The sequence below is a fragment of the Capsicum annuum genome, chromosome 7 (assembly GCF_002878395.1).
Source record: "Capsicum annuum cultivar UCD-10X-F1 chromosome 7, UCD10Xv1.1, whole genome shotgun sequence".
Classification (NCBI taxonomy): Eukaryota; Viridiplantae; Streptophyta; class Magnoliopsida; order Solanales; family Solanaceae; genus Capsicum; species Capsicum annuum.
In genome coordinates this window covers 92,138,404-92,151,356 of record NC_061117.1, presented here as the reverse complement: position 1 = coordinate 92,151,356, position 12,953 = coordinate 92,138,404, and positions in this window count along the sequence as shown.

The window sequence follows — 12,953 nt, the reverse complement described above, 5'->3', positions numbered from 1 at the left end:
TTTTACTTTCAAATTTTTATTCTATTGTACCTCTCTCCCCCTTCCCAATCTCTTTCATTTAAAATTAAATAATATGTATATTATCTAGTTACTTTATTATATTCTCGAATTAGTTTAAATTATTATCCCCCAACCCCAACCCTTTAGTTTTTTTTACTGTTTTTTTTTAGTTTAATTAGCTTTATCTAGTTAGACTTTAAATTGACTTTTCGAATGTATTACACGCCATAATAGTGAGTTTTCTCCACTTTTTCGGAATATAGCATTCTGATTTTTCAATCTAAATTACTTAGATTTGATATCCTAATGTTCATTAATTACATCATTTATTAGGATTATAATTACTTGGTATACACAATTTATGACTTTGCTAGTTATAATTAAAAAATACTTTCTCAAAATATGATTAAAAAAATATGAATATTGAGACATGAAGTACAAAGCTGTCCAATTTATCAATTAATCAAAACTCAATTATCATACATTAACATACTATATAAAATAAATAGAAAATTATGATATCAAAAAATAATTGTCAATAGCATAGATGATTTCTATATATATTTATGTAACGTGTGAAAATATCATTTCTATTTTTATGATAAAATTGAAAATAATCTTTTAGTTTAATTTTTCAAAAAGTCAGCTCAATTTTATTATACTGAATTAACAACGTCAAAATTATCATTTAATGCTGGGATAATCTAAAAGAAAATACCTTTTAATTTTGCTTCAAAATATTCCTCAATAATATGTTATCTTTATTATTTTAATTCTTTATGAGTTTCGTTTCATTTTTTGTTTTGAAAATTAAAGAGTTTAAATAATTAGATAACCAAATTGATTGATTTTTAAGTTTATCTAATAAAGAGTTAACTTGTGTTGAAATTTTGAATTTGAAAATTAATATGTTATCTAATGGATAGACAAATGAAACTATATGAGATTTGAATTAGACTTATATATTTCTATGGTATGAACTGAAATTATGTCCTTTCTTTTCTTCTATTGGTCTTTAAGTTCAAAAACCTTATAATAAAGAAAATCATTTATTTTAAATATCAATCAAACTTTATCTTTCATTAAAACTTTATTACATTTTTTTCCTTAATTAGGATCAGGTAAAATGTTACTTGTTATCTAACATTCTTGTACTATATACAATTAAAGAATAAAATAATATTAATATTTATTTTAATAAAACAATAGTATAGAATAGTAACAAAAGTTAGCATTTAAAAAGCCAAATACGTGACTCAAAATATTAACAAAAGGTGATTTTATTTTTTTATTTATATAATCAAACGTATTTTCTTTTATCAAAAATCAAACGAACAAAATTAAAATGACAAATTACTTACTTGAATTCAGGCTTGCATATAATTAAAAAAATGACTTATAATATGACCATCACTCATCTGCATATAAAAATGAAGATTTTAAATCAAAAATATTTCAAGAAAATGAATAACATGAAGAATGCAACAAATAAATTCATGAATAAAGCTAATGATTAGTAAAAGGAAAGACAAGGAAGTTTAGTGTTATATATTATTGTAGACGTATATATAGAGAGGTTAAGAAATTAGAACTCCACTCCAACTCAAATTTTATTTGAAACTGAAATTCAAATATCATATCAATTTAGCTGAATATATTTAAAAGATATTATTATCCTTCTGCGTACTACATACTTACTGCTACTACTACTATCACCACCACCACGCTGCTTCTATCGCTGCCCCCTCCCCCCCACTCGACGTTGTTATTGCTGCCACCGTCGTCATCGCCGCTACCACCATTACGTTATTATTGTTGCTGCTACCGCTTATTATTATTATTATTATTATTATTATTATTATTATTATTATTATTATTATTATTATTATTATTATTATTGCTATTGTTATTGCTATTGCTATTGCTATTGCTATTATTAGTATTAGTATTAGTATTACAATATTATTATCTTTCATTAACATATAAATAAATTATATTTAAATTTTAAAATAGATAAGTTTGAAATAGTAAAGGTTATTAGAACTCTTCAATTATGGGTTTCTACTTTTAATATAATAATAATAAAAATTTTAAAAAGAAAAGGATTAGGTACTTCAAATTCAAATATTAAATCTGTCAATTCAAAATTGTTACTCCCTTTATTTCAAAAAGAATGACCTACTTTCCTTTTTAGTCCGTTTAAAAAAGAATGACCTCTTTCCTTTTTTGACAATACTTTAATTTTAACAAGATTAAAGGACGTTTTGGTACATTTGACACAACTTTAATTTAAGGTCACAAGATCTAAAAGTCTTCTTTAATTTAAACGGAGGAAGTATTACAATATTTTTTAAATTTATCTTAAAATCGCCACTTGCCTTATTCATGTGCTGTCAGTTGTCTTCTTTTGGTGTTCCTACTTTTACCTTTATATATACTAGTATACGTACCCGCATGATGCACGAATAAAATTATTATTTTTATTCTTTTCAGATTGTGATGTTTAACCATGTTGAATCATATTACCTTAAACATAATCCAATTATCATATTTTTCCTTAATGAAATAAATAAACAAAATCCAATTATCACAGTGTTCCTTAATGAAATAAGCCCCCATCCCCAAATTCTTCCCCTTCCCCTTCCCCTCCCTCCGACCCCCCAACCCCCAATTCCATAACCAAAGCTATATACATAGTAACAATGAATCATAAAACATTGAAAACTTTGATGTTTCATATTTATTTATTACGTGGTTCACTATTTAAATTTATTAACTTGTTAGTATTAATTTTTAGTAGCTTATCACTTGACTTAGGGTACATTTATTTTCTTTAAGGTTAAGACGTCTGAATCTGAATGGATGTCTAAATGATTAAGATGTTGTTTCTAAATCTGAATACTGAATGATTAAGACTGTTTGTTTTTTTTAACATCTGAATATATGTAATTTATTTATTTGTAATAAAAATACAATTCAAATTTAAAAAGTAATAAAATATTATATGAAAAAAAAATATTTAGATAAAGTATTAACTTAAACAACAAACATTATTTGAGTGATTATTAAAATATTTAAAAATATAAATAAATAAATTATGTTAAATATAATTATTGAACTATCTAAATTATTAAAAAAAGATATATCGATTAAAAATTATTGTGATAGGATGTAATTATAAAATAAATTACTACAACAGTGAGAGAGTTTTGAGGTGTAAGTTATAATTACTAGAATAGTTCAATATTTTTAATAACAAAGTGAGAGAAAAATAAATAATTCTCAAATAAGAGAGGAAAATAAATAATTCAATATGTGAATTACTAGTATTATAATCCATTGCATTGTAATTTATTTGATAATAAATTAAGTTATTTTAATTCATTTTACACATATATAGGGAGAAAAATAACAAAGTGAGAGAGTTTTGAGGAAATATATCATGTTTTAAAAAGATTCTAAATAGTATTCAGACTCTTTTGCATATCCGACTGATTCAGAGAATTTCAGACATATTAAGAGGCAGTTATAAAAAAACAAATGTACTTAATTAACTGAAGTTTGAACCATTTAGATTCAGACCTCCATTAAGTGCAAACAAATGAGGCCTTAGTGTAGTTTTTAAGTGCTCTTTTGACAAATATGAATTAGATATATTAATTTTATTTTCTTGTAATTTTTTTTATTTTAAAATTTTTATTCTATCATTCACATCTTTTCAATTTAAAATTTATAGATAATAATATATGGATTGTCTAATTACCACATTATATTCTCATAATTAGTTAAGAATATTATCCCCACCCCCACACCCTCACTCTCCCATTTTTACATTTTTCCTACTGTATTCAATTGTTTTCTCTTGTATTTTGACATCTATGTTCTTGCTTATTTCAAAACATAGAATGCTAATTTAAAATTGAAGTTACTTAAATTTTATATTTTAATATTCTTTTAATTCATTATTTATCAAAATTTTAGTTATATTATATGTATAATTTGAGATTTTGCTTATTATAGTTAAAAATACTTTTTTATCTAAACAGAAAGTCACACCCTTCAAAATTTTTACCCTATAATTATAACTTATTTTTTTAGTTTTTTCCTGACTTATAGTTATTGTGTTATTTATACTTCTAAATAACTTATCATTTTGCTTAATATCCTTACTTATCATTTCATTTTAATGTATCATAAATAAATATTTTTCTAATTCTTGATATTTAATTTATTTCTTAACTTGTATGGTTCATTATTTCACCCCCCCCCCCTTCTAATTTATCTATCTATCATACTTTATTTTAAATTATAGCTTTATATACTATGAAATATAAATAAAGATACAATTTGAGTATTTATTTTAGATTATAATTTTATATTATTATTATATATAAATACAAATATTGGTAGACTATTTATCTATTTAGATTTTTATAATTAATAAGTCCTGCGTTACGTGAAATTAAATTGTAAGGTTTTCTTTTTATGCGTACCATAAAAGATAAAATGAAATATAGAGTAGATTTTTCCAAAAGGAAATATAGAGTAGAAGAAGGCTCCAATATAATCTAACTTAATTTTTAAGTGTACTTATTGTTTAAAATTTATACTAAGTCCTCATTTAAGCTAAACACTTCACGTCTCTAGGATTAGAAAAAATTCAATATTGCATGGAACTACTCAAAAATGAATGAAAACATACCGATTGTTATATAATATAAATGACACGCAAAATTAGTAACAAAAAATTATTCGTAAATGTAAATTGCAAGTAAAATTCTGAAAAGAATAAATAAATTCAAATATTTAAATACCTACAAATTTATTTGATAATCCCCTAGAAAAAGTATATATGTAAATGTTGTATTATTCCAGAGTCGTCTTTATGCTTAAGAGAAATTTATTAAGATAAAAAGTTGTGACATAATAATATTTGGTAAATCTCCTTTATATATTTTGAGTCTCTGCTGTACTTGTTGATTTCTCAAATATTCATTTCGCATCTTTGAAATATTTACATACATCATATCCGTGGAAACTTCAGGTTCCTTAAATATATCTATGACAAAAGATAAATATAATATTAATAATAAAATAATTAAAAATAAATTAATCATAAAAGCATACCTCGATAGTTATTTGGAGAAATTTGGTGATGAACATCACCTGTAATCTTTTTATCCATAATAGATACATATATGATAAAAGATAAATACAATATTAATCATAAATAATTAAAAATCTAAATTAAACATAAACAACATTGTTGGACAATAAAATTTTCAAGTTGAAATAATAATAATAATAAATAATCGTGACAAGAAAAATACTGCAACAATCATTTTATTGATTTAAATATGTGAGTGTTATAATCTCTATGAATCTTTTGATTCTTCTTTTGAAATATAAATTCAAGAGCTTCGAGCTTGATCTTGAATTTAAACTTGATTTGCGGATTTGGTGGATTTAATCCTGACTTGTGCTTGAATTCAAGAGATTTTGGGCTTGTTCTTGAATCTTGATGAACTGAATTTGAATGCTTGAGCTTTGTAGAGAAATTGTGGCATTTGATCCACGAGCTTTCTCTTACTTCTTGTTAGAGTTCTTGGTCCCTTTTTTAACTATGAGACCCCTATTTATAGTTGTAGAAAGGAAAAAGTGATGGTGAAGATGAACCTCTTTTGACCAATCGGATTCAAGTAACCTGACGTCTTTTATAGGCTTTGGATTTCACTAGGCCTTCTGCATCATTTTGATATGTGGCATGGTCCTATTGGCTCCTTCATTTGACTTGGCTTGGCACGTCATATCATTCAAAACGTGACACTCATTTGGGCATCTAGAATATGATAATATATTGGGCTTAACAAAGTGGGCTCCTCATTTGTAACCCATATCAATGGGCTCGCCCAATAAAAGTTGGACTTTTATTAAATCCATATATGTTTGGACTTAAATAATTAATTTAATTATATTAACTCGCAATATTTATTTGGGACTAATATATTTTAAATTTAACATAATCTGAATTTCGTATGAATTTTAATTTAATAAAATTTCGTTGCCCACAAAATGCCTCCTACTTTTAGACTTGTCGCGATATTTAATCTTTTGGAGACTAGATTTGAAGTATGATTTATTTAAATATGCTTCTTTCATGCTTCAAAGATTTTCATACATATGAACACCTCATTCATTAATTGAGAAAATTTAAAGTTGAGCCATATTGATATTGCCTATCAAAAACTCTCTTATTTTTTCCATGAATCTCTACACGTAAGACCCAATGGTAAGGCATGATATCCAATTCCAAATAGATTTTAAAAACTTTTTACCTCTTTACTTAACCCAAAATAAAACTCTTCCAATTTAAATTGGAGAAGGAAACAACCTTCAACTAAATTTATTTGGGAGAAGGAAACAACCTCCAATTTGAATTTGTATTGGAAATGGAAACTCTTCCAATTTGAATTTGTATTGAAAATGAAAACAACCTCCAATTAGAATTTATATTAGAGAAGGAAACAACCTCCAATTTGAATTTGTATTGGAGATGAAAGCTCTTCCAATTTGAATTTATATTGGAGAAGGAATCCATCCTACAACTCTATAAAAAGAATGTAGGTTCCCTACTTTTCAATATCAATTTTGGGTTTTCCAAGCCATGAATAATTTTGAGGTAATTTCTTTCCCTCCTGCTTTCCTTTTATTTTTTGTCACTTTTGTTCAGCACAACATGTTAGTGGAAGAAAATTTATATCTCATTGTAAGAATATCGAAATCATGAAAAGTTTGATACTCCAGAAACTAGACTTTGAGATTTACAACATATCCAAAATTTTGCTTTAAATTTTTTTAATATAATTATCGATAATTTTTTGAAATTAGCCTTGAATTTTATCATGCTGAAAATTTCAAATCTGCATGTCTTTACTAAAAATTTCATATCTTGAAGCAGGAATGACGAAATCACAAGCCGCTTGATTTTTGTGAAATTGGACACAAAGATCTATAATATATTTGTAATTAATAATTTAATACTTTTGAGATTTTGTTAGGTGTTACCCCAAAATCAGCATTAAGTTTTGATGCACCAGTAGTTTCAGATTTGCGTGATGACACCAAAAAATTTATATCTCAATATGAGAGTATCAAGATCATGATATTCTTAATGTCGGAAACATACATATATAACATATCCAAGATTTGGATTTTAACACTTGGATTATTCTAGACGAATTTTTTAAGTCGATCCTATATTTTGTCCTGCAGAGGATTCTAAATTTGAATTATCTCACCAAATAATTTATGTCTTGATGTGGGATGACCACCATCAAAAGGTTTTTTGATTGCTTCAAACTAGATTTTGAGGGATTCATTCTTATCAAAGCATCTTATCTCAATCCAAGTTAGTGGTATGCGATTTTCAAGTTCGCAACGCTCCAACAAGTAACATCTTTTCTATTTGTGGTTTTTTTGTATTGTCTTTTCTTTTTCTTTTTTGCAGGATTGAAACAAATGGCATACACGATGGATCTTCTATAAGTATGGGCCCTTCCAACGATGTACATATGCAATGGTCTTTTTAAAGTATGGGCTCTTTCACTAATACACTTATGCAATGGTCTTCTTTAAGCATGGGCCCTTTCACTGATGCACTTATACAATGGTCTTTTTTAAGTATTGGATTTTTTATCATATGTCACAACTCGAACCAAGGCCTGGCCGTGATGGATATTCCAAGTCCCACGTAGACCCGAGGATCACCCCTTTTACCTAACCTAGTCAACATAACAACCTCAAGTGTCGAATGAATTTCGAACATATTTCAAGATGCGAGTTTAATTATATAAAGACATCAAAGCATAACCATAATCAATACTAACGGGTATCAACATCAATGCCAATACCAATATCAATTATGATTTTACTACCAACACCACCCATACCAACAGTAGTCTAAAAAAGCCTTTAATCAATCCAAAGAGAGCAACTGATCGAGACATGCCCCGACCATAGCCAAAACTGAGTCTAAACAAAGTTTGAAACATAGAATATAAAGACTATGAAATGAAGCCTTCCTAAGTATGGAAGATCACCACTTCAATGTCTACTCACGAATTACTCGAACACCTGATCACTGAGCAGAAAAAGATAAAGAAGTTCTGGGACCTGCATCGCGTGTGGATACAACATTCGAAGATGATTAACGGTTGGAGCGCTAGCATGTAACTCAGGGATAGAGGAATAAAATAATGTCGTCATTCAAAACCAAGTCAAATCATCATATGCAATCACATGTATACATATATATATATGTAGTTCTAGGATAGGGAGCAAAGCTTAGCATGAACTTTGGAAACATTAACCTGGCTTGTGTAGCGTAACCGTCATATAAAAAGGCACCTACGGTCTATATGGGACCAACTCTCCCCAAAGTAGAAGGGCCCCAGTGCGTGTAGTCGTACGAACCAGAGAATATCCATAGTTGTACATGCCATTATAAGGAACTCTAACCTCCCAACATAATCAAAGTGACTTAAGCACCAATGTATATAATATGAAGGACTCGAACCTCCAATTCATATATTCATTTGGAGAATATCCATAGTTGTACATGCCATTATAAGGAACTTCTTGCAACCTCTTGTTTCTTCTTTTCAAGCTTTAGATGCACCTTATCATGCATTTTCTTCATTTCCTTGGCTCTTTTATTTCCATCTAATTTATTCACAAGTTCACTAGGAAAAGAAGTTAAACCCAAAGGGGTAAGGGGGATTATGCCATAGACACACTCAAAGAGAGTCATTCCCGTACTTAAGTGAACCACCCTATTGTATGCAAATTTCACCAAAGGTAGGTGGTCCTCCCATGAAGTCATTTTACCTTTAACCATAATCTGTAGCATAGAACCAAAGGTCCTATTTACTATTTCCATTTGGCCATCGGCTTGTGGGTGACAAAAAGTTGAGAAAAGTAAATTCGTACCAAGCCTACCCCACATGGACTTTCAAAAAAAGACTTAGGAACTTTGAGTCCCTATCACTCACTATAGTCTTTGGGATCCCTTGAAGCTTTACAATATGTTCAACAAATAAAAAAGCTACACTAGGGGCATCCTCAATTTTGGCACAAGGAATGAAGTGGAATCTATCAGTGACAACAAAAATGTTATCTCGACCCTTTCTAGTCCTTGGTAGCCCCAAAACAAAGTCCATGGAGATATCTAACCAAGGGCTAAGGGGAGTGGTAAGTGGGGTGTACAATTCTTGAGGTAGGAGGTGATATTTTGCACTTCGACAATCCATACATTGGCCACAAATCTTAGAAACATCTTTCCGCATTTTTGGCCAATAGAATTTCTCCTCTAAGATACCGAGTGTTTTATCAACCCCAAAATACCCCATGAGGCCACCATCATGTGCCTCCCTCACAAATAATTCCCTTCATGAACTATAAGGAACACATAATCTCCTCCCTTTGAACAAATAACCATCAAACCGAGAGTAGGAGGAACTGCCATTCTCTTTAAGCCATCGGTCCCTTCCCCACTCTTCACATTCCCTATAAATAGGAGCAAAGATAGGATCCTTGGGATACAACATCCAAAAGATCTCAAGCCCCATAAACTTTGAATACAAAGTAACAGAAAGCACATGATTTCTAGATAATGCATCGGCTACCACATTTTCCTTTCTCTTTTTGTAAAGGATTACATAGGGAAAAGTCTCGATGAATTCAATCCACTTAGCATGACGCCTATTCAACTTGTCTTGGCTCTTAAGGTGTTTCAAAGATTTATGATAAGTAAGTATCACAATCTCCTTAGGCCATAAATAATGTTGCCAATTACCCAAGGCTCTAACAAGGGCATACAACTCCAAATCATAAGTCGAATAATTAAGAGTTTTCCCTTTAAGCTTTTCACTAAAATAAGCAACGGGCTTGCCTTATTGCATCAAAAAATCCACAATACCAACCTTAATTGCATCATATTCAACCTCAAATATCCTATCAAAATTGGGTAATTGCAATAAGGGAGCCAAAATGAGCAAAGCTTTCAAGGCTTCAAAAGTCTTAGCTTGCTCTTCACCCCACTTAAAGGGTTGGTCCTTTCTAATAACTTTGGTTAAGGGGGATGCTATGGAGATAAAACCCTTGATAAACCTCCTATAAAAGCTTTCCAACCCATGAAAACTTCGAATTTCTCCAATAGTCTTAGGAGTCGGCCAACTTCGTATAGAGTCTATCTTAGATTAATCCACTTCAACACCCCTTGAACTTACAATAAAACCCAAGAAGACACTTTATCAACTCCAAAATAACACTTCTCCATGTTGGCATACAACTTCTCCCTTTAGAGAACATCAAACACACATCTCAAATGATTCAGATGTTCATCAATAGACTTACTATATACTAACACATCATCATATTAGACAACCACAAAATTTCTAATATAAGGCTTCATCACATGATTCATTAGCCTCATAAAGGTTCTAGGAGCATTTGTAAGGCCAAAGGACATGACCAGCCACTTATATAGACCAAATTTGGTCTTAAATGCGGTCTTTCACTTATCACCGGGTTGCATACAAATCTGGTGGTAGCCAATCCGAAGATCAACTTTATAAAACACATAAGAACCATGGAGCTCATCTAACATATCATCTAGCCTAGGGATAGGATGATGATACCTTATAGTGATTTTGTTGATGGCTCTACAATCAACACACATGCGCCAAGTTCTATCCTTATTTAGTACCAAAAGCATCGGGACAAAACACGGACTTAAGCTTTCTTTGATGTAGCCTTTGTTGAGAAGCTCCTCAACTTGTCTTTCAAGCTCCTTAGTGTCCGTTGGATTTCTTCTATAAGCTAGTTTGTTTGGAAGTTGTGAACCCGACACCAAATCAATTTGGTGCTCAATTCCCCGTATTGGGGGCAACCCTTGCGGTAATTCCTGAGGAAATACATCATCAAACTCCTGCAAAACAAGTGAAATATAAAGGGTAAAAGAAGAATAAAAAGAATAAAAAGAAGAAGAATAAGAAAAGTTAGTATTAAGAGCATGAGCTAGGAGGAGCATAGGAGTGTCCATGTCTTGATCCTTGAAAAAATCCTTCCTCCTAGCCAACATAACCAAGGGTCCTTGACCCTTTTGAGCCTTAGAATTAGAAACTCCCTCATTGGAAGAGGTATAACCCAAAACCTCCCCTTTTTGCCTCTTTTTGGGTTCTTGCTTTTTGCTTCTCTTTTCTTTTAACTCTCTTAACTTTTGATGCAACTCATTCTCTTGGGAGGGTGAAAGTGGGTGTAATGTGAACTTCTTCCCACCATGAAAAAGTGAATACATATTTAAACTTCCATCATGCTTGGTAGATTTGTCATATTGCCATGGTCTACCAAGTAGCAAATGGCACGCTTGCATCGAAATGACATCACAACAAACTTCATCTCGGTAGTTTCCTACCATGAACTTGATCATGCACTGTCGTATCATTTTAAATCACTACATCCATTGATCCATTGTAGTTTATATGGATTAGCATGAAGGGTAGGGGGAGTTTCAAGAATTCCACCATTGTAGAACTAGCGACGTTTGTGCAACTTTCACTATCAATCACCATAGTACACACCCCTCTCTTAATCAAGCACTTAGTGTGGAACAAATTCCCTATTTGGCTTGGATATTCAAGTGCTTTACTTACCATAGCCCTCCTCACTACATAATTAGGAACTTGACACTCTCCATCTTGTGGCCAAGTATCTTCTTCCTCACAATTATCACAAGTGGTCTCGGGTTCACCATCACAAGGCTTTCTATCTTGTAAACTAACCTTATCAACCTTGGTCTCAAGCTCAACTTCCTCACCTAGGTAATACAACCTACCATCACTTAGGATCATATTTCTACAAGTAGCACATTCACTTGCCCGATGACCCCATCCTTGACACTTAAAACATTGAAGACCATTTGGATTAGAAGTAGGAAGTTTGTTACCTTCGGTTCTTGTAGGGTATCTTGGCACTTGTTTGACCTCGGATTGCTTGACAAAAGTTAAGGGTTCCTTTCCTTTACCTAAACCCGAAGGTTGCTGATTTTTACCTTTGGAATGGACCCAACCCGAATTGGATGTTTGAGGTCTTGGCTTGTACCTTTCTTTGTTCTCCTTTTCAATTTCCAAGGCCGATTGAAAGCCTCAACCACGGTTTCAAACTTAATAAGAGTCATTCGAGAAGAGATGTCTTTGTTCAACCCCACTTTGAAACGAATGATGTCATGCATGACTTCTTCACCTCTATGATAAAACTTTAAAATGAGTTGCTGAAATTCATCATAGTACGCCATGACACTCTTGCTTCCTTGCCTTAAGTTGTAGATCTTGGCAAGGAGCTCATGTCTATATTGTTTCGGTACATATTTCTCTCTCATTACTCTTTTCAAACCTTACCAAGGAGGTGGTTGTCCACCAATCAAGACATTCCCGAACCTCTTAGTGTAATCCCACCAAGTGTTGGCATATCCTTCAAAGTGTGTAATGGCATAACAACTTTTCTTCTCCTCGGTTAAGTCATTCACTTGGAACAAATTTTCACAAGAAGATTCCCAAGCTAAGTATACCTCGGGATCACTTTATCCCTTGAAGATCGGAATGCCAACCTTGATTGAATTATGCTAATGTCTCGGATTCTTGGTTGATCACCATGCCCATGCCTTGCATCTTGACCTCGAAATCTACTATAAGGTCCTCTTTGTTCATATCTTCCCTTCTCTCCTTCATTAAACCAATAATCATCGTGAGGAACTTCATAGCCTTCTTGCTCACCTCTACCATAATTCTTAATTTGGATGGGTGGGTTTCGGATTTGAGGCCTTTGGGGAAGTGGGTTTGGTCTTTGATTATGTGGTACTTGAACTTGTGATATTGGAGGTGTTGGATGGTAAGGTC